Source organism: Macaca fascicularis, chromosome 1 (assembly GCF_037993035.2).
Source record: "Macaca fascicularis isolate 582-1 chromosome 1, T2T-MFA8v1.1".
Classification (NCBI taxonomy): Eukaryota; Metazoa; Chordata; class Mammalia; order Primates; family Cercopithecidae; genus Macaca; species Macaca fascicularis.
The window spans coordinates 228,137,537-228,157,480 of NC_088375.1; the positions used below are offsets into that span (position 1 = coordinate 228,137,537).

Below are 19,944 nucleotides of genomic sequence, written 5' to 3' on the forward strand. Positions count from 1 at the left end.
GATCGCACCACTCCACTGCAGCCTGGGGGACAGAGCGAGACTCCCTCGCAAAAAAAAAAAAAAAAAAAAAAAAAAAAAAAAAAAAACAAAAACAGGTTCAAGCGATTTTCCTGCTTCAGCCTCCTGAGTAGCTGGAATTACAGGTGCGCGCCACCACGCCCAGCAAATTTTTGTATTTTTAGCAGAGACGAGGTTTCACCATGTTGGTCAGGCTGGTCTCGAACTTCTGACCTCATGATCTACCCACCTTGGCCTCCCAAAGTGCTGAGATTACAGGCATGAGCCACTGCGCCCGGCCAAAATTAAAATTTTTTAAAATCCACTGTGGATTCACAGATTGATGTTGAATATTGAAAGGCACATTTAAGAAAGCAGTAAAGTCCCGTGTTTGGGGAACCCTCTGCCCAGGCCTCTGAAGCAAAAAAGGTCCAAGGAAATTCGTGCTAAACTTTGCAGGACTTTAGCTGTGTGTGTGTGTGTGTGTGTGTGTGTGTGTGTATTTCACTCTGTCGCCCAGGCTGTAGTGCAGTGGTGCAATCATAGCTCACCACAGCCTCCATTTCCCCAGCTCAAGCAATCCTTCTGCTTCAGCCTCCCTAGTAGCTGGGACTACAGACATGCGCCACCATGCCCACCTGGACTTTAGCTTAATTCTCACAGACTTAGGAGAGACATGTACCATGCACAAGACCCCAGCGAAGGCCTGGGAGTGATTGCTTGGCAATTAGCCCTGGCCCAGTGGCATTTCTGCTAATGTGGCTTGGAGAGTAACCTGCAACCCTAGGAGTGGATGGATAGGACTTTATGCCCAGCTCTTCCTCTTTCTATGAATGTCTCTATACCCAAAAGCTGGACAGAGTTATAGACCTTCCCCTTGTTGCTTGTGGGGACCTTGTGAACATGCACTATGTGCTGTTAACTTCTGAAAGAAATAGCACATAGGTGGCCGGGTGCAGTGGCTCACGCCTGTAATCCCAGCACTTTGGGAGGCTGAGGCAGGCGAATCACGAGTTCAGGAGATCGAGACCATCCTGGCTAACACGGTGAAACCCCGTCTCTACTGAAAAAATACAAAAAATTAGCCAGGCGTGGTGGCGCGCGCCTATAGTCCCAGTTACTCGGGAGACTGAGGAAGGAGAATGGCGTGAACCCGGGAGGCGGAGCTTGCAGTGAGCAGAGATCGCGCCACCGCACTCCAGCCTGGGCGACAGAGCAAGACTCCGTCTCAGAAAAAAAAAAAAGAAAGAAAAGAAACAGCACTGTATAAATCATATGGGCTGAAATTTAATTATTTATATTACAATCTAGAAAATCAAGACTGTGAAGATGGCCCTAAGGTCAGCTGAAGGAAACGGGAATTGATTTCCTCATGAAGTCGTGGTGTGACAAACCCCTGGCCAGATGTGACCTGGCAAATGTCCACATCTGCATCAAAGAACCCACGCTGTCATCCTTTCATACGTAGAAAACAGATGAATAACGTGGCAAGGAGTGATTACATTAACTGTGGAACAGCTGCCTATCTGATGAATTGGAACGGGCAGCAGTATATGCAAGTTACATTTCAGAGTCAATGAGTTTTGATAATTGAGTTTATCCCTAGCAATGAGTACAGTTCTAGGAAGTCTAGATAAAAGCGTTATGGGTTCTGCTGGCTTAAGTGTTTCCTGAGCAAGGACCATTAGCTTTGTGTGACTTTTTTGGACTTTTTGTTGTCATTGCATCTGGGATAGAACGTCAGTGTTCTCTGGCCTCATTGCCACCCCACGGAATCCCTTTTTATTGTTTTTGTTTTTGTTTTTTGTTGTTGTTATTTTGAGACAGGGTCTCACTCTGTCTGCCAGGCTGGAGTGCAGTGGCATGATCTCAGCTCACTGCAACCTCTGCCTCCGGGTTCCAGTGATTCCCCTGCTTCAGCCTCCCGAGCAGCTGGGACTACAGGTGCACACCACCACACCCAGCTAATGTTTGTACTTTTAGTAGAGACGGGGTTTCTTCATGTTGGCCGGGCTGTTCTCAAACTCCTGGCCTCAGGTGATCCTCCCACCTTGGCCTCCCAAATGCTGGGATTACAAGCATGAATGACCTTGCCCAGCCCTAATCTCTTCTTATGAAGACAGCAGTCGTGTGGGATTAGAGCCCACCCTAATGGCCTCATTTTAACTTAATTACCTCTTGAAAGACCCTGTCTCCAAATAGAGTCACAATCTGAGGTACTAGGGATTACAATTCTTATGAATCATATGAATTCGGGGAACCATAGCATCAAGATTTATATTTACCTTATATATTCATGTTATAATATATACTATATATGTTAATATAACATACTTATGTTATAATTTATACTATATATTTATGCTATATAATATAACCATTATATAGATATTTAAAAATCATCTGTCAATCATGCAAAATAAATTTGATAGGCCCCAGGCATAGTGTGGAAGCGGAAGGAGTGAGAACAAGGTGAATCTGGAAGACCCGGCACATAGCGCTGTAAAATAGCACAGGTGCAGTAAGTGGAGAGCAAAAAAGGTGGTTGTAATTAAATGCTGACCGGGATGGTACAATCCCTAACTACTGCAGGAGCTCAGGGAAGGGAGAGAAACCAGTGGCCGGCGGAAAGTGTGGAAGATGCTTGTAGAGGGGTTGGACCTCAAAGTGTGCGGCGGTTGTAGGTAGGAGAATTGAGGAGGAGCTACCTTAATAAAGAGGTGCAGGCAGAACCACAAGGACTAGCTTCATAGCTGGAGCTCCAGTTTGCAAAGCTTTCTGTTTAAGATCTGGACAGGACTGCATTGCTGGGGTCTTCTCAGCCAAACTCATTAGCTTAGGAAGCCACTACTCAGGGCACAGTATTTAAATATGCAGGACTCTGCCCTTGCGTCTTAATTGATCCTGAAGAAATGCCCAGACGTAACGCTGAGAACCCCAGTCAGCAGGAAGAGCACTTCCTTCATTCAGTGACTTGGTATTTTGCATCTGCATCCTATTGGAACCCACTGGGCAACCTCTTACTGCCTCCGAAGCCCTCCTAGGAACTTAAAAACGCCAGCCCCGGACGGGGGAGAAAGGTGGCGCCCCGCGGTGGGAGCAGTCACAGGAACCTGCCACCCGCTGTCGGGTACATGGCTGTGCGTGTTTCAATGGGACTGACTTTTTTTTTTTTTTACTTATTTTTAAACAACCTCAAATAACAATCTAGAAAAGCCAGACTCCAGAGAACAATGAGAAAATGTAGAGAAGCCAAATATAAAAATATGTGCATATTGCACATGCAAAAAAATAAAACAAAATAAAAAAATCAATTCACTTGCACAGATTACAAGTGGAAATTCCCAGAGGGATGAGTAGATTTTGGAAGAGAAAAAGAGATTATATTTTATGAGAAGAGATACAATAACCATTCTCTTCCCATAAAACAAGTGATGGAAGATTGTCTCTGCTTCATAGATATACACCGCACATTTTCGGGATAATACTAACAGGAAATCAATAGGATCTTTTATATGTGAAAAGACATTATCTCTCTGGACTCCCAGCACGGCTAATCAGGCTACAGAAGATCTTCACGAAAACTTGCCACTGGCCATTAATCTCGGTCCTGGGACAGTAAGTAGCCTGCAAATCCAGATCTTTGTTTATTTTTAAATTATCCTTATTATTTATTTATTTTTTTATGGGGGAGATAATCGCGTTCAAAGCGTCACCCTCCATTAGAGCCACAGAGCCTCCAGATGACACTCCGTGACAAGTGGCTCCACGGCAGACCAGATGCTCCGGAGAGCCCCTCCTGTCCACGTCCACGCTGGGTGATGGCCATGTCATTAGCCACTAGAAGCTTTATCTGGGTATAATTTGATAGCTATGACAGGCTCAGTGGGATTTATGGGATCTCCTGGTTTTTGCCTTTATTGATCTGAAATAGAACCAAAGTTAATATTAGCAAAAAACACTTTGTGCTGGGGTCATTTACCCATGAAAGGCTTTGATGACTGGTGGCTTTGAACATTTAGTATACAAGTGTTCTTGGCCAGCTCCAGGTCATGAGTCTAATGATGGCCAACAGACTACATATTCTGGCCCTCCCTCGGGAGTGTCTAACCACTGTCCTGGTAAGACCCTTTCTTTTTCCAAGAAACCTTAATCATCACAGGGTATAGAGCCCATTAGTATCAAGTTTGGATTTAGCACTGGCTCTGCCCTGGCATTAGTTTGCTCTGGCTGCCCTAACCAAGTACCAAAGTCCGGGTGGCTTAAAACAACAGAAATCTCAGTGGGGCAAAGTGGTTGATGCCTGTAATCCCAGCACTTTGGGAGGCCAAGGTGGGAGGATCACTTGAGGCCAGGATCACTTGAGTCTGGGCAACATAGTGAAACCCCCATCTCCAAGAAAAATACAAAACACACACACACACACACAAATTATAGGCATAGTGGTATGTGCCTGTAGTCCCTGCTACTTGGGAGGCTGAGGTGGGAGCATTGCTTGAGCCCAGGAGGTCAAGGCTGCAGTGAGCCAGGATCATGCCACTCTATCCAGCCTGGATGACAGAGACTGTCTCTAATAAATATACATATATATATATATATATATGCACACACACACATATATATATATATATATCTCTTCTCTCATTGTTCTGGAGGCTTGAAATCTAAACCCAGGCATCCCCAAGGCCATGCTTTCCTTGGTGGCTGTAAGGGAGGATCCTTCCTTGTCTTTGCAGCTTGCAGAGGTTGCCTTGACATCCCTCAACTTGAAGACGCATCATCATGCCCAAAAGGTGGCCGTCTCCTCCCCGTGTCTTCACATCATCTTCCCTCTGTGTGCACCCATGTCCAAACTTCCCCTTCTTTAAAAGGACACCAAGGCCGGGCACGGTGGCTCACGCCTGTAATCCAGCACTTTGGGAGGCCGAGGCAGGCGCATCACAAGGTCAAGAGATTGAGACCATTCTGGCCAACATGGTGAAACCACATGTCTACTAAAAACACAAAAATTAGCTGGGTGTGGTGACAGGTGCCTGTAGTCCCAGTCACTCGGGAGGCAAAGGCAGGAGAATCGCTTGAACCCAGGAGGTAGAGGTTGCAGTGAGCCGAGATGACGCCACTGCACTGCAGCCTCACCACAGAGCAAGACTCCATCTCAAAAAAAAAAAAAAAAAAAAAAAAAAAAGACACCAGTCATATTGGATTAGGACCCACCCTAATGATTTCTTTCTTTTTTTTTTTTTTTTGAGACAAAGTTTCACTCTTGCTGCCCAGGCTAGAGTGCAGTGGTGTAATCTTGGCTCACTGCAACCTCTACCTCCCAGGTTTAACTGGTTCTCCTGCCTCAGCCTCCCGAGTAGCTGGGACTACAGGCATGAGCCACTGTGCCCAGCCTAACGATTTCAATTAAATTACTTCAAAGGCTCTATCTCCAAATACAGACACATTCTGAGGTCCTGGGCATAGGACTTGCCTTCAACATATGAACTGGGGGGGGACCCAATTCAACCCAAAACAGCCCTCAAAAGACTTCCCTCTTAATAAATGCAGACTAGATCATTCCTAACACCATCAGCGTAGATCAGGGGTTCTCAGCCTCGGCACAGTTGACATCTGTCCAGATAATTGTTTGTTATGGGAAGCTTTCCAGAACATGACATAGGGTATTTATTAATAGCAGGATCTCAGGCCTCTACCCGCTAGATGCCAGTCACACCTCTCCCCTCCCTTGTAAGAACGAAAAATGTCCCCATTTATTCATTTATTGCCAAATGTCCCCTGCAAGGGGAAGAGCGCCCCCAGTGGGGAGCCACTGAATTAAGTGAAACGTAGGCCGACCTTAGAGAAGCATCGCAAGGGGACTGAGCACAGATGAAGAGGTTCGACCGCTCACACAGCAGGCAGTGAATCTTTCCTAAAAGCGGCGGATCCTGAGGAACCACCTAAATGTCCAGATTCCTTCATGAATTTCAAGAGTAGTTATTGTGCAGGGTGCGGTGGCTCACGACTGTAATCCCAGCACTTTGGGAGGCCGAGGCGGGCGAATCACGAGGTCAGGAGGTCGAGACCATCCTGGCTAACACAGTGAAACCCCATCTCTACTAAAAACTTCAAAAAATTAGCCGGGCGTGGTGGCGGGCGCCTGTAGTTCCAGCTACTCGGGAGGCTGAGGCAGGAGAATGGCGTGAACCCGGGAGGCGGAGCTTGCAGTGAGCCGAGATCGCGCCACTGTACTCCAGCCTGGGCGACAGAGCGAGACTCCGTCTCAGGAAAAAAAAAAAAAAAAAAAAAAGAGTAGTTATTGTGTGCCAAGTGTACATCAGGCGCTGATCTGGGCACTGGAGGAAAAAAGAGAACAAGACATTTTATTTTTATTTATTTTTTTGGTTTATTTATTTATTTATATTTTTGAGACGGAGTCTCACTCTGTCACCCAGGCTGGTGTGCAGTGACACAATCTCGGCTCACTACAACCTCTGCCTCCCAGGTTCAAGCAATTCTCCTGCTTCAGCCACCTGAGTAGCTGGGATTACAGGCGCCCGCCACCATGCCCGGCTCATTTCGTATTTTTAGTAGAGATGGGATTTCACCATGTTGACCAGGCTGGTCTTGAACTCCTGACCTCAGGTGATCCACCTGCCTCGGCCTCCCAAAGTGCTAGGATTACAGGTGTGAGCCACCATGCCTGGCTGAGAACAAGACATTTTAAAACCCCTGCCTTAAATATCATACATTTGAGTGGAGAAGACTGAAAATAAATAAGATAAATAAAATATGTAGAATGCTGGATCGTCATATGTGTGAATGTGGAAAAAAAAAAAAAAAAGGAAGCCAGGAGGATAAGAAGTGCTGGGAGGATAATACTGAGATTTGTGTGTGTGTGTGTTAGATGGAGTCTTGCTCTGTTGCCCAGGTTGGAGTGCAGTGACACAACCTTGGCTCACTGCAACCTCTGCCTCCCAGGTTCAAGCGATTCTCATGCCTCAGCCTCCGAGTAGCTGTGATTACAGGTGTGCACCACCATGCCCAGCTAATTTTTGTATTTTTAGGAGCAATAGGGTTTCGCCATGTTGGCCAGGCTGGTCTCAAACTCCTGAGCTCAAGCAATCTGCCTGCCTTGGCCTCCCAAAGTGCTGGGATTACAGGCGTGAACCACCACGCCCAGCCTGGGATGCTGAGATTTTCCAGGGTGGCCTGGGCAGGGCTCACTGAGATATGGGGACAGGCTGAGAATGGGGGAGTGAGCACTGAATCATGTGGATTCAGGAAGAGCATCGTAGCGGGAGGGAATAGCCAGGGCAAAGGCCCTGAGGCAGGAGCATCCCTGGGGAGTCTGAGGAACGGAAGGAGGCCTGTGGGGCTGAGGCAGCGTCGACAACAGGGAGAGGGTGGCTGATAGAATCAGTGAGGGAGGGGCGGGAGACAGATGATGGAGGGCTTTCGGGTCATGGCAGAGACAGGCTGGGACCCCGAGAGTTATGAGGAGCCAGTGGAGCTCCTATGTGTGTGGGGGTGGGGGTGCGGGAGGTGGGCAGTAAATCATCCAACATTTAGCAGGATTCCTCTAACAAGGGGCTGAAGAAGTGCCAGGGCAGAAGTCCAGCTATGTGACTATTACTACATCCAAGAGAGAAACAGGGATCCACGGACTAGCACGGTGGGTGGCGTGAGGTGCGGGGAGATCCTAGATGGATGTGTTTGACGGCAGTGCCAACAAGATTCGCTGATGTGCCAGGCATGGGCTCTGAGAGAGCGGGAAGGTCTCTGGCTTCAGCAAATGGAAGACAGAGCCGCGATTAATTGAAACGAGGAGTCAGCAGAAGCAGCAGGTTTGGAAGGAATATCAGAATGTTTGCTGTTTGTTTTCATTGGGGTAAAACAGACATAACATAAAATGTACTAGTTTAGCCACTGTGAAGGGCGCAGTTCTGTGGCCATTAGTACATTCACATTGTTGTGCAGCCGTCATCACCACCCATCTCCAGAACCAGGGCATGAAGCCAGGGCACTTCGACACTGAGTTCCATAGTGGAGCTGGGTTCAAGTTGGCCTAAAGATAGCGTTACAGCTGGCTGGGCGCAGTGGCTCATGCCTGTAATCCCAGCACTTTGGGGGGCCGAGGCGGGTGGATCACCTGAGGTCAGGAGTTCAAGACCAGCCTGGCCAACATGGTGAAACCCCGTCTCTACAAAAATACAAATATTAGCCAGACCTGGTGTCGGGCGCCTGTAGTCCCAGCTACTTGAGAGGCTGAGGCGGAAGAATCAGTTCAACTCAAGAGAGGGAGGTTGCAGTGAGCCAAGATCGCGCCACTGTGCTCCCAAGACTCCATCTAAAAAAATAAAATAAAATAAAATAAAGATAGGGTTATCAGATGTCCCTCTTCTCCAGGGACAGACCAGATTCTAGCCATTGCCCTATAATTGATAGTGGCTCTTCTCAGTCTGAAAAGTGTTCTAGTCGGGGTGATAATATGGCCACCCCACTTAGGACTTTGAAGTAAGAACTCCCAGGCAGCATCTCTTGTAAAGTAAAGATGCAGAGTTTCAGGATTCAGAACCTCCACCTGGGTTCCTCCACCAGGGGCACATCTCAGTTACTTGGACCCAGTTCAAGGCTGGGTGAAGGCCTGTTTTTGCCAGTGACTGAACAACCTTGGGAAAGTCCGTGCACATCGGCCGCTATGTCCTTGGTTCTGGCAGGAAGCAAATGTAAACTCCTGGTCGTGAGGGCAACCGCATAGCCTTGGGTCTCCTTTCCTGCTCCACTCACTGGTTCTGACGCACTAAACAAATGATAAGCCTAGATTGCTAGTCTTTGGCTGTGATATCTCCTGCTAGAATTTCCATCTCTCCCACAGCCTACCCTGTGGGACCATCTGCTTCTTTACAGCAAATCTCACCTCACCTGTTGACATTTACATGCACATGCCAAAACTAAGAGAAAGCCTGAAGAATGTGGGACATGAGGAGCTGGGATGTCCCTGGGTCACTCCACGCTTCGTGAGTCAGGCAGGCTGGAATGTGGTTGACAATCAGGGAGTTATAGATACACATTCCAAAGTCCCCAGTGACATGTTCAGAATGAACGTAACTCCATGACAGGCAAAAACAACAGCCCTTGTTTAATTCTGAAGTTTACATGCACATTGGCACTGTTCTATCCAACCTTTTGTTTCCATGGAAACCATTTATGATACCACAAAAAGAGGATTCTGACCAAAGTAAGGAAGGAATAGCAGCAATGGAAACTAGCTTTCAAATGAGCTTCAGGTAGAGGGACAGACATGGAAAAAAAAAACAAAACAAAACAAGGAGTCTGATATGGTTTGGATTTGTGGCCCTGCCAAAATCTCATGTCAAATTATAATCCTCAATGTTGGAAGAGGGGCCTGGCAGGAGGTGATTGGATCATGGGGGCAAACTTCCCCTTGCTATTCTCATGATAGTGAGTGAGTTCTCGTGAGATCTGGTTGTTTGAAAGTGTGCAGCACCTCCCGCTTCGCTCTCTCTTCCTCCTGCTACAGCCACATGGGATGTGTGTGTTTCCCCTCCGCCTTCTACCGTGATTGTAAGTTTCCTGAGGCCTCCTAACCACACTTCCTGTACAGTCTGTGGAACCGTGAGCCAATTTAACCTCTTTCTTTATAAATGACCCAGGCTCAGGTAGTTCTTTACAGCAATGCAAGAACAGACGAGGATAGGCACAGTGGCTCGTGCCTGTAATCACAGCACTTTGGGAGGCCGAGGCGGGCGGATCACGAGGTAAGGAGTTTGAGACCTGTCTCTACTAAAAATGCAAAAATTAGCCAGGCATGGTGGCACATGTCTGTAGTCCCAGCTACTTGGGAGGCCAAGGCAGGAGAATTGCTTGAACCTGGGAGGTGGAGGTTGCAATGAGGCAAGATTGCATCATTGCACTCCAGCCTGGGTGACAGGGCGAGAATCCATCTCAAAAAAAAAAAAAAAAGAAAGAACAGACAAATACAGAGCCATGCCCAGAACTATTGTTAGGGAGAATGACTCTCTCAGAATGCCCTAAGATGGATGTTTGTGGCCCAGGCACAGCCCACTCCTCCCAGAGTTGATTCTGATGATCTGGCTGGCTGAGTAACACTTCCAAAAACTGCTTTACCCTTATGTTTTGTTTTCTTTTCTTTTCTCAAGAAAAAAAGTGTTGTTCAACCAAGGGGAAAGCACTCTCTGCTGTAACCCAAGCATGCAGAGGCATGGGGTGGAGGAGCAGAAGTCATCCAGAGTATCAGTTTCCTGAGCCTGCTGTAATAAACTTGGGAGCTTAAAACCACAGAAGTTTATTTTCTTACAGCTCTGGAGGTCCGAAGTCCAAAATCTGGGTGTCAGCAGATCCACGCTCCCTTTGAAGACTCTAGGACAGACTCCTTCCTTGCTTCTTCTGGTATTGGTGACTTGCTGGCCTGTGGTTGCTTCACTCCAATCTCTGCCTCTGTCTTCTCATGGCAATCTCCCCTGTGTCTGTGTCTGTGTCTCAAATTTCCCTCTACCTTTTTCTCAAAAGGACACCTGTCAGTGGAGCTACAGTCCATCCTCAATCCAAGATTATCTCAAGATCGTTTATTACATCTGCAAAGACCCATTCTCCAAATAAGGTCCCTTTCTCATGTTCTGGGGGTTAGGACTTGGACATCACTTTTGGGAGTCACGATTTAACCCACTATACCCATATAACAGGAGACTTTGCCTGGCAACTATAAAAATTCACATTCCATTTTGGGAGGCCAAGGTGGGCGGATCACGAGGTCAGGAGATTGAGACCATCCTGGCTAACACAGTGAAACCCCGTCTCTACTAAAAATACAAAAAAAATTAGCCAGGCGTGGTGGCACACACCTGTAGTCCCAGCTACTCAGGAGGCTGAGGCAGGAGAATTACTTGGACCCGGGAGGTGGAGGTTGCAGTGAGCCAAGATTGTGCCACCACACTCCAGCCTGGGCAACGAGCGAGACTCCATCTCAAAAAAAAAGAAAAAAAAAAATTTCACATTCTGAGCACCAAATGGGAAACCCCATAGGTCTTGAAGCTTTGGCCAATTTCGGAAAAATGCATGAGCCGTTCCTACCACTCCAAGACCTGGGCACGGCAGGGAATCTGGGGCGTTGCTATGGTGATTCTAAACCTTGAAACTTTTGTCTTTTCATATTGTTTGCAAGGAACTAGTTATTCAAACCTCATATGAAATGCAGGAATCCAACAGCTAGGCAGTTTCTAGAGTAAGCTCATTGCTTGGAGTGAGAACTCCCCTCTGCCTTCATTGGAGAAACAGCATCTGTGACGTTCTTGGGGTTCTCCCAAATGACCACCATACTAGGCTTAGCAACAACCTGAAACTTTCACTATAATCAGACATATTTGAGAGGGAGGAGGACAGACGAGATAGAAGAGAAATGCTCCAATACCACCCTCCACCACTCCTATTCCGCAGAAATTTTGAAAATGCTTGAAGGAGGCCAGACACAATGGCTCACGCCTATAATCCCAGCATTTATAGAGGTTGAGGCAGGCGGATTACTTGAGCTCAGAAGTTCGAGATCAGCCTGGGCAACATGGTGAGAACCCGCCTCTATAATTAAAAAAAGGAAAAAAAAAAAAAAAAGAGGCCTGGCACAGTGGCTCAAGCCTGTAATCCCAGCACCTCAGGAGGCCAAAGCAGGTGGATCACCTGAGGTCAGGGATTCAAAACCAGCCTGGCCAACATGGCAAAGCCCTATCTCTATTAAAAATACAAGATTCAGCTGGTGTTGTGGTGTGTGCCTGTAATCCCAGCTACACAGGAGACTAAGGCAGGAGAATTGCTTGAATCCGGGAGGCAGAGGTTTCAGTGAGCCAAGATCGTGCCCCTGCACTCCAGCCTGGGCCACGGAGCGAAACTCCATCTCAAAAAATAAATAAATAAATAATAAAAATAAATAAATTTTAAAAAAGAAAGAAAATGCTTGAGGCTGGGTGTGGTGGCTCACACCTGTAATCCCAGTAACATGGGAGGCCTGAGGTGGAAGAGGATCACTTGAGGCCAGGAGTTCAAGACCAGCTGCCGCTACCTAGTGAGACTTCATCTTTATTTAAAAATTAAATAAAAATTTTAACAACAAAACTCTTGACTCTACAAAGATACTGTTGGTAACACGGACAGTGAGTGAAAAGCCTCTGTATGAACAGCTGTCATGATTGGCATGACTCTGTCATGCACATCTCTGGTTACAAGGAGCTGCAGAGGGCCAGGCGGCAGGTGAACGCTTGTTTCTCCAGGAAGCAACAAACTTGGAGAAGGCGTGGCTTTTGTTGAATCTTCCTGGAGCTGTCATGCAAGAAAGCCTGGGAAAGGGAAGATTTGAGTAAGTTCAGTCTGGACAGGATTTTGGCTGCAGATTCTCTTGGTAATTTCCTTTTACATGAAGTAAAACCCTGAGCGACTTTCCTCATGTTAATACATCCATCACCTTCTCGATCCAGCATCCCGCTTCCAGTAGTGTGCTAGGGCCTCTTGTAGCATGCTGAGGTCTGAACACATGGTCTGACTTTGCAGTCATGGCACTGAGCTCCTGAAAACCTACTGAAAAGGAGGATGCGGAGGAAAACCCTCTCCTTGATGGTGTCCCACATGGCAGAAACAGCCTTTGCTCCTAGAATACTTTCAGGCCCAGGATCAGCTTCACAATGAAAAACCAAGACTAGGCCCAGGCACAGTGGCTGAAGCCTGTAATCCCAACACTTTGGGTGGCCAAGGCAGGCAGATGGCTTGAGCCCAGAAGTTTGAGACCAGCCTGGCCAACATAGCAAGACCCTGTCTCTACACAAAATATAAAAATTAGCCAGGCATGGAGGCATGTGCCTGTAGTCCCAGCTACTCAGGAGGCTGAGATGGGAGGATTGCTTGAGCCCAGGAGGTGGAGGCTGCAGTGAGCCAAGATCCCACCATTGCACTCCAGCCTGACAGAGTGACAGACACACTGTCTCAAAATAAAAAAATACAAAAAGATAAACCAGGACTGGGAAAACAGAGCTAAGGTGGTATGTCCACTTGTGAGCCTTCTGGAAGGCTGTGCACTTTTGAAAAGAACCAGAGAAGCCAGGCACGGTGGCTCACGCCTGTAATCCCAGCACTTTGGGAGGCCAAGGCGGGCGGGTCACCTGAGGTCAGGAGTTCAAGACCAGCCTGGCTAACATGGTGAAACTGTTTCTACTTTAAAAAAAATACAAAAAACATAGCCGGGAACGGGCGTGGTGGCTCACACCTGTAATCCCAGCACTTTGGGAGGCCGAGGCAGGTGGATCATGAGGTCAGGAGTTCAAGACCAGCCTGGCCAACATGGTGAAACCCCGTCTTTACTGAAAATACAAAAAAATTAGCCAGGCATGGTGGCAGTCACCTGTAATCCCACCTACTCGAAAGGCTGAGGCAGGAGAATCGCTTTAACCCAGGAGGCAGAGGTTGCAGCGAGCCGAGATCACACCATTGCACTCCAGCCCGGACAACAGTATGAGACTCAGTCTCAAAAAAAAAAAAAAAAAATAGCCAGACGCAGTGGTGTGCGCCTGTAATTCCAGTTACTAGGGAGGCTGAGGCTGGAGAATTGCTTGAACCCAGGAGGCAGAGGTTGCACTGAGCCGAGATGGTGCCATTGCATTCTAGCTTGGGCAACAAAAGTGAAATTCTGTCTCAAAAGAAAAGAAAAGAACCAGAGAATCAAACACATTGTCCACAAAACAGCCCTGCCTCTGCACAAGCAGATGATGGGGGCGCCATTTTCCTGAAACCTTTCCCGTTCCTGTTCTAAACCTTCAAGTGCAGTTTCTTTGTACACTTCTGTTCATTGGGACCACAAGTCTGCCCTCTGCTGGTTAAGGGACATGCAAGCATTATTACAACTCGGAAGGGGACCAGTGTTGTGGCCCCTTAACTGACATTTTTCCCAGAGGGGCAGTGATGTAGGCAGTAATGTACTTACCTCCTAACTCATAGAGACTTTATCTTAGAGTCAGAGCTGTTGAGTGGCCGATAAAACATTCTCTACCTTCATGGGTCACAGATAACATCTACACGCCGCATATCCAGGGAATTCTAAAGCTGGTGTTATCACGACTATGGCTAAAAGTCCTCTGAAACATCATCATATAAGTTAATCTAAAAGAGAAAACATAAATAAACCAAGGAAACACAAAAACAGTCATTGAAAGATACAAACCTGAGTCTGAATCCTGGTCTTTCTATTTACTAGCTCCATGAGCAAATGAGTACTCAATTTCTGTGTTTTGTTTTGTTTATTTTAGATACGGTCTGACTCTGCTGCCTAGGCTGGAGTGCAGTGGGGCGATCTCAGCTCACTGCAACCTCTGCCTCCTGAGCTCAAGGGATCCTCCCACCTCAGCCTCCCAAGTAGCTGGGACTACACTCAAGCGCTACCACGCCTGGCTAAGTTTGTATTTTTTGTAGAGACGGGGCTTTGCCATGTTTCCCAAACTGGTCTTGAACTCCTGGGCTTGAGCAATCTGTCCACCTCAGCCTCCCAAAGTGCTGGGATTACAGGCATAAGCCACTTCACCCTGTTATTCAACTTCTCTAAACCCCAGTTTCCTTAACTGTAAAATGAGGCTGTTTATAATTACATCAGATAATTGTTGAAAAAACTAAATCAGATCATTAATCAGGTAGCACAGTGCAGTGTCTGGCACATTGTAAACATCCTTTAAATTAGGGGTGTCCAGTCTTTTGGCTTCCCTGGGCCACACTGGAAGAACTGTCTTGGGCCACATATAAAATACACTAAACACTAACAATAGCTGATGAGCTTCAGAAAAAAAAAAAAAAAAAAAAAAAAGGGCCAGGCACAGTGGCTTACGGCTGTAATCCCAGCACTTTGGGAGGCCAAGGCAGGCAGATCACCTGAGGTCAGGAGTTTGAGACCAGCCTGGCCAAGATGGTGAAACCCCGTCTCTACTAAAAATACAAAAATTAGCCAGGTGTGGTGGCACATGCCTGTAGTCCCAGCTATTCAGGAGGCTGAGGCAGGAACATCACTTGAACCCAGGAAGCAGGGATTGCAGTGAGCCAAGGTCATAGCACTGCACTCCAGCCTGGGCAACAGAGTGAGACTCCATCTCAAAAAAAAAAAAAAAAAAAAAAAAAAAACAGTAAAGAAATCTCATAATGTTTTAAGAAAGTTTACGAATGTGTGTTGGACCACATTCAAAGCCGTCCTGGGCTGCATGCAGCCCATGGGCCACGGGTTGGACAAGCTTGCTTTAAATATTAGCTTAAATATTTTTCTTTTTCAATTCATTTTATTCTGGAAGCTGGAAATCTTTGCTCAGAGTGGCGCAGTAGGAAAAGCCAGTGTTGGAGAAGAGAAGTGTGTATTGAGACCGACAGCTTCGTCACCAATGGTCCTCAACTAGGGGCAATTTTGTGTGCCTAGGGGGTTTTGGCAATGTCTGGAGACATTTTTTGGCTGCCATAACCGGGTACTGGTGCTACTAGAATCTAATGAGTAGAAGCCAGGCATGCTGCTAAATATCCTTCAATGCATAGATCGGTTCCTACAACAAGGACTTATCCAGCCCAAAATGTCAATAGTCCTGAGATTGGGAACCCTCTCCGGCCTCACAAGAAGCGTCTTCAGCTTTAACATTGAAGACCTGAGTCTTTGGCCGGCCACTGTATACAATCAAAGCTGTGCTTCTCTAAAGATGAAAACTCATTTAGTAATGCCAGCTATGAGCACTGTGAACAGGTATGGCACTGAGCAATGGTGACTGCTGAGTTCCAGAACTTTCTATCTCTTGCTAGCCAGTAGCATTTCCGCTTACAGCTTGGCTTTCCAAATGACAATAAAAATAGAAGCAAAGTCTCTGGATTCAAAAGCCACCCAAAGTCAAGGGGTCAAGACTCCATATATATACATTTTTTAAAGTCATAATAAAATTCACATAAAACTTACCATCTTGACCATTCTTAAATGTACAGTTCAGTAACACTAAGTACATTCACATTGTTGTGAAATCAATATCCAGAACTCTCATCTTGCAAAACTGAAACCCTATACCCACTAGACAAAAACACCTCCATTTTCCACCCCCAGGGACTCTTCATATTTTCATAAAATAAAATACTCACAGAAAAACAAATTGAAACAAAACAAAACACAAACCGACCAACAAAAACCCAGAAGTTTTTTTGTTTTTGGGTTTTTTTGAGACAGAGTCTTGCTTCGTCACCTAGGCTGGAGTGCAATGGTGCCATCATAGCCCACTGTAGCCTCATCCGCCTGGACTCAAGCGATCCTCTCATCTCAGCATCCCAAGTAGCTGGGACTATAGGCACATGCCACCACACCCGGCTAATTTTAAAACATTTTTTGTAGAGATGGGGTTTCACTATGTTACTCAGGCTGGTCTCAAACTCCTGGGCTCAAACGTCCCGAGTAGCTGAGATTACAGGTGCACACTACCATGCCCAGCTAATTTTTATATTTTCAGTAGAGGCGAGGTTTCACTATGTTGGCCAGGCTGGTCTCGAACTCCTAACCTCGGGTATTCCGCCCACCTTGGCCTCCAAAAGTGCTGAGATTACGGGCATGAGCCACCATGCCCAGCCACAAAATATTTTTAAAAATTATCTGGGCACGGTAGTGCATGCCTGTAGTCCGAGCTACTTGGGAGGCTGAGGTGGGGGGATTGCTTGAGCCCAGGATTTGGAGGCTGCAGTTAGCTATGATCATGCCACCGCACTCCAGCCTGTGTGACAGAGCAAGACCCAGTCACTAAAAATACAAATTAAAAAATAAATAAATAAAAGGGGCCCTGAAGAGGCCCCTCAGCCCTTCTGCCATATGAGGAAACAGGGAAAAGATAGGCGTAAACCAAGCAGCCAGCCCTCACCAGACACCACATCTGCCAGCGCCACGGTCTCGGAGTTGTCCAGCCTCCAGAACTGTGAGAAGTAAATGTTTGTTGTTGAAGGCACCCAATCTATAGTCTTTGGTTGTGGTAGCCCAAATGGACTAAGACAGGAAGCTTACCAAATGGCAGAGCCATGTGCCTCCCGAGATCAGCGATGCTGAGGAGAAGGCTGATCTACCCCAGTTCAGGAAGAGGGACTTAGGGCTTTCCTTGGCAATGTTCTGCTCCTGGGGGGTCCTTGGTACTCAGATCTGAACTCTGTTCCTCTGCCTATCAGTGAATGAAAACATCTCCTGGCTTCTCCAGTTCCATCATTTTTTTTTGTTTCCAGCTCTTTCTCTCCTCCCAGTTTTAGCATAAAGTAGTCCCCTCTTATCCACGGGGATATGTTCCAAGATCCCCAGAGGATGCCGGAAACCTCAGATAGTACCCATCCCTATGTATATTGTTTTTTCCTACAGACTACATGCCTATGATAAAGTTTAATTTATATATTAGGCACAGTAAGAAATTAACAATAAGTAATAATGAATAGGACAATTATAACAATGTGCCAGCATCACTACCCTTGCAAGTTGGGGCCAATGTTAAGTACTATAAGGGTTTCTTGAACACAAGCACGGTGATACCACGACAGTAGCTCTGACAACCAAGATGGCTAAGTGACTAGCCAGCAGGAAGAGCCTGGATGCGCTGGACAAAAGGAGGATTCACGTTGCAGACAGGATCAAGCTTACAGCAAGAGATCTCATCACGCTGCCCAGAATGGTACACAGCTTAAAACTCATGGATTATTTCTAGAATTTCCCATTTAATATATATTTCTTTTCTTTGATGTTTTTTAAGACAAGGTCTCACTCCATTACCCAGGCTGGAATGCAGTGGTACCATCAGAGATCACTGCAGCCTCCACCTCCTGGGCATAAGCCATCCTCCCACCTAAGCCTCCCAAGCAGCTGAGACTACGAGTGCATGCCACCACACCTGGCTAATTTTTGTATTTTTTGCAGAGACAAGGTTTTGCCATGTTACCTAGGCCAGTCTTGAACTCTTGGACTCAAGGGATCCATTTACTTCAACTTTCCAAAGTGCTGGAATTACAGGCATGAGCCACCATGCTCGGCCCATTTAATGTTTTCAAACTGCAGTTGATCACGGATAACTGAAACCTCAGAGGGTGAAACGGTGGATGAGGGGTATCTATGTACATTAAATACATTCCTTCAGGAACATGCCCAAAGAACTGATTGTATGCTAGGCTCACAATGCTGCTGGAACTGCTGGAAATAGAAATATTTCAACCACTTTTCTCAAGGTGTTTACAGTCTAATAAGAAAATAAATTTAGTTTTTTGTTTGTTTTTGTTTTTGTTTTTTTGAGACAAGTTCTCACTTTGTCTCTGGCTGGAGTGCAGTGGCGCAATCTCGGCTCACTGCAGCCTCTGCCTCCCAGGTTCAAGCAATTCTCCTGCCTCAGCCTCTCAAGTAGCTGGGACTACAGGCACCCGCCAACACGCCTGAATAATTTTTGTATTTTTAGTAGAGATGGGGTTCCGCCATGTTGGCCAGGCTGGTCACAAACTCCTGACCTCAGGTGATCCACCCACCTTGGCCTCCCAAAGTGCTGGGATTACAGGTGTGAGCCACCACGCCTGGCCCAGAAATAAATTTCTAAATGATGGAAATTTGGAAATGAAATATAAGTTGTACAAATGGACAAATGGCATAATATTATGTTTTACAAAGGGACTTTCATTATTCCTGATGAAAACACATGCCGGAGCTTACATTGGTTCCCTCCAGAAATCTCAATAAAATTAAAAAAAAAAAATTATAAATGCTTATGGACAAAAGGAATGGAAGAAAAGATGATATCAGACAAAAGACATCAATGAAATTGTGGAAGATGTAAAATGGAGGGGCCCGTGCCACCTGGCAAGTGAGCTGGTTTGTGCTGCAGGACCCAGGAGTGGTCACGGATCGGAGGCTGAGCAGCAGTATTGATGATAGTCTTTAAAAAGAATAGGCAAGAACCCTAGATTTCCTTTCCCAGCCCACCCTACACGAAGTTTATTAACTCCAAAGGAAGACTTTAGAATCTCAATATCAGAACGTAGCTAGACACCAGATATTATTCCAAAAATGGGAATTTTGTGAACATTTGGGTACTGAGATGCTATTCCCAGATCCTTCCCCTGCAGGGCTTTTACCTTCCCCAGGCAGGAGAAAGAAGGAAAACTCTCTGGGAAAACCGATCCACTCAAGGTGGAAAAAAAATCGACAGATCTAACATCTGAGGACCTGACCTAATGACTTTCCATGACGCTCACCAGAAGAATAGCTTCGAACATGCACATGGAGCTCCCGTGGCTCCCATGAATAGACAGCCAAAGACTATTAGAGCTTTGAGGGAAGTCCACCCACAAAAAAAAAAAAAAAAAAAAAGACCAAAACATGGCTGGGCGCAGGGGCTCACACCTGTAATCCCAGCACTTTGGGATGCCAAGGCAGGTGGATCACCAGAGGTCAGGAGTTAAAGATCAGCCTTATCAATATGGTGAAACCCCGTTTCTACTAAAGCTACAAAACTTAGCTGGACTTGATGGCAGACGCCTGTAATCCCAGTTACTCGGGAGGCTGAGGCAGGAGAATCACTTTAACCCAGAGGCAGAGGTTACAGTGAGCTGAGATCGCACCACTGCACTCCAGCCTGGGTGACAGAGCGAGACTCTGCCTAAAAAACAACAACAACAACAACAACAACAACAAAAACACCCATACAAGGTATATCACATGGAATTTCAGAACACCAAGAATAAATGCAATGCTTCCAAAGAGAGAAAGAAAAATACAGTTACAAAGCCTAGGACAGAATCAGTCTTAGTGCCAACAATACTGGGAAACTGAAGATGGTATAATAACGTCTTCAAAAGTCTGTGGAAAAATTTTTGCAATCTAGACTTTTATACCCAGCCAAACAATCTACCTATCAAACTATCAAATATACAGGTAGA

The 19,944-nt window shown here is 46.3% G+C and overlaps 1 long non-coding RNA gene across 2 annotated transcripts; it reads right to left on the bottom strand.

Annotated features, from left to right (window-relative positions):
• Positions 1-3,620: 3,620 nt before the first annotated feature.
• LOC123570451 (uncharacterized) lies at positions 3,621-9,659 on the bottom strand. 2 transcript variants are annotated; one of them, XR_006694619.2, is made up of 2 exons: positions 8,905-9,659; positions 3,621-3,922 (listed from the first exon to the last, which is right to left on the bottom strand). It is a non-coding gene; the product is annotated as an uncharacterized lncRNA (long non-coding RNA). The 2 variants fall into 2 exon arrangements; XR_006694620.2 differs by lacking the exon at positions 8,905-9,659 and adding an exon at positions 5,836-6,060.
• Between the last annotated feature and the right edge of the window lie 10,285 nt (positions 9,660-19,944).